Source organism: Echinops telfairi, unplaced genomic scaffold (genome assembly GCF_000313985.2).
Source record: "Echinops telfairi isolate 266 unplaced genomic scaffold, ASM31398v2 ScPeMD7_7468;HRSCAF=8506_0, whole genome shotgun sequence".
Taxonomy (NCBI): Eukaryota; Metazoa; Chordata; class Mammalia; order Afrosoricida; family Tenrecidae; genus Echinops; species Echinops telfairi.
The window spans coordinates 64,656,448-64,658,893 of record NW_022111369.1 but is presented as its reverse complement, the minus strand read 5'-3'; the positions used below and the strand labels follow the sequence as shown (position 1 = coordinate 64,658,893).

The 2,446-nt window shown below is 49.8% G+C and overlaps 1 long non-coding RNA gene and 1 other non-coding gene across 2 annotated transcripts; both read left to right on the top strand.

Moving 5' to 3' along the window:
* Positions 1-111: 111 nt before the first annotated feature.
* LOC123520967 lies at positions 112-1,914 on the top strand. Its single transcript, XR_006679479.1, has 2 exons — positions 112-190; positions 825-1,914. It is a non-coding gene; the product is annotated as an uncharacterized LOC123520967 (long non-coding RNA).
* LOC115873420 lies at positions 400-526 on the top strand. Its single transcript, XR_004048417.1, has one exon. It is a non-coding gene; the product is annotated as a small nucleolar RNA SNORA26 (small nucleolar RNA).
* Positions 1,915-2,446: the final 532 nt, after the last annotated feature.

The following is a 2,446-nucleotide window of genomic DNA, read 5'->3' as shown; positions in this document are numbered from 1 at the left end:
CGAGGTACAGGCGCGCGCCCGCGCCCGGAGGCCCCGCAGGCGGCCGGGCGCCGCGACGAGCTGGCACTTTGCTTCCGCAGGGCGCGGCGCCGCTCCTTTGTGCGCCGGGGCCGGACCTGGCCTGTCCACGGCGGCCGCAGGCGGCCTCGACATCCCCGCGGAGGCGCAGCGGCCTTCCAGCTCCGTGCAGGTACGTCCCTGACTTGGGAGAGGCGGCGATCACGTGACCCATGGCGGCCTGAGGTCCGCGAGCACGTGTGGGTGCAAAGGCTTAGTCCAGGTTGATCCTTACAGGAAGTTCACCTGCGCGGCTGCTTCTGCTGTGGCTTAAGAGGCCGAGGGCGGCGCTGTGCGGCACGAGGGAACTGCACACAGACCGATGCAGGGTCGCCCTTTCTTGTGCCCTTTTAAGGTTGCTGCGGTACTTTAAGAGGCTAACACAGAAGGGTAAATAAAGCACGTCTCCATAAAACCCAGAGACGAGGTCGGCAGAACTCCTCTTTGGATCCTGTCTGGAGTCACAACTGAACTGGAAGCACAAGCACGTGCTTGTATAAGGTTCTCAGCCAGCACTTGGCACCTTTGCTTTGAAGATACGTACCTATAGGCAAAGTTGATATCTGATGCTTTACACAGTCTGGGGGGTGCTGTGAATGCTTCAAATAGAAACGGTATCTAGATACTTTGCTTTTGTTTAAAGTAGGAAAGTGCAGATAACTGGAACACGTGTACTCGGGGCTTTTCAGACAAACCGAAAAGAATACCCCAAACTTAATTTAAGCTGTTAGAGGTCATTTTAACAACTTCTTTTTTTTTTTAAATAGGTTGGAGAAGCCATTCAAGCCAGATGACCTGAGCCTGGTATTTTCCTTGACTACCACCCTACAATTCTTAAAGTAACAGGTGCCCGTCACTAGCAGGGTCTGGTTTTATTCCATAACATGGGTGTGGGGGTGGGGTGTGTGTGTGTCCCCAGATAGTGGAAAGCCATGGGCTGAGGCTGGTGGGGACCCAGGAATGTGACATGCACTTTTATGTGCATTTTCCACAGTTACATCTTGGATATTTACTGTAGGGAGGCTTCAATAAGTTTGAGAGAGAACTGGAATTAACTGGTTCCCTGAATTTTTACAGCACCCCTTCCTTTTCTCCATTTTACACACATAGAAACAGGTAGAGTTGGCAATTTGCCTAATGCGCCTTCTCATGAAGTTGCCCTTGGTGGGAGCTCACAGATGTAACTTGGCCCTGTGAGACCTCAGACAATCCCTTAATGCCTGAGACTTGGTGTCCTGGTTTTGTTTGTTTTTCTTCCTTTGAAAAAACAAGGGATAAACATAGGCTGGGCTGCTTAGAAGGAAGAGATGAAGTTAGGAACATAACCACCTAGTTTCTGATCACACTGGACCTAGGCAAGTTTTGTACATTTAAGGACAAAGGCCCCAAAAACTCCACATGGAGTTGCGTGTATGCAGTCTGTTGCTGCTGTTGAGTCGGTACCAACCTATAGCAGATAGGATCTGTAGGACCGGAGTGTTTTCAGAGGAGCTTCCAAGTTATGGTCTTTAAAAAGCAGGCAGTCCCACAGTCTCCCATGGAGCCAGTGTGGCTAGAACTGCCCCTGTGGGTTACTAAAGCTACAAATCTTTACAGTGGCGAGCCTCCTGTTTCTCCAGCTGTTGGCTGTGGGGTTAACAGCCTACTGTGTGACCCACTGTGCCACCCAGGCTCCTTGTATGTGGACTAGTAAGGTGAAAGTACTGCAGGTCGTGGAGAGTTTTCTGGAAACTAAATTAGCATCCTGGCAATACGGGCTAGAGCAATTTTATTCCTGCAGGCCAACTGGTTGTTTGTTGACTGGATTGTAATGCCTCATTTTCCCAGAACTTTGAAATAAAGGTATTTCATAATACACCTTGGAGTTGTCGTTAATACCTGTGTTAACTAGGTTGTCTAGAGAAATAAAACCAGAGACACTCGTGTATAACAAAGCTGTATATCAAGAAGGCAGCCCAATCCAACGGAAGGTCCATAGGAGCCCTCTGCAGACTCAGAGCTGTGGTCCAATGACGGTGAGAGGTGGAGTGAGAAGCAGGGAGATCCTAGCTGGTGGGTGCAGCGTTGCACGGAGCTAAGGCGGTGGGAACCTGGCCATGGCACCAGTAGCTCTGCAGGTCTACACCCACATGGGGCTGTACTTGGAGGCAAATACACTCCCAACAAGAGGTGAAGGAGCAGAGTTCCAGTTCAGGCTAGCATCATCAGACTGACCTGATTGATAGGTTGGATTCCACCCCTACACTGTCATATAAAGTCAACTGGACATAAAATCTGGCCATCACAAGGCTTGTTTCTTTGCTGCTTTACCCCCTCCCCTCTTTTTTAAAAATCTAAATGTTGGGTCTTTCTGTGCCCTATTTTACAGTCGAGTCCTATAGAAAATTCA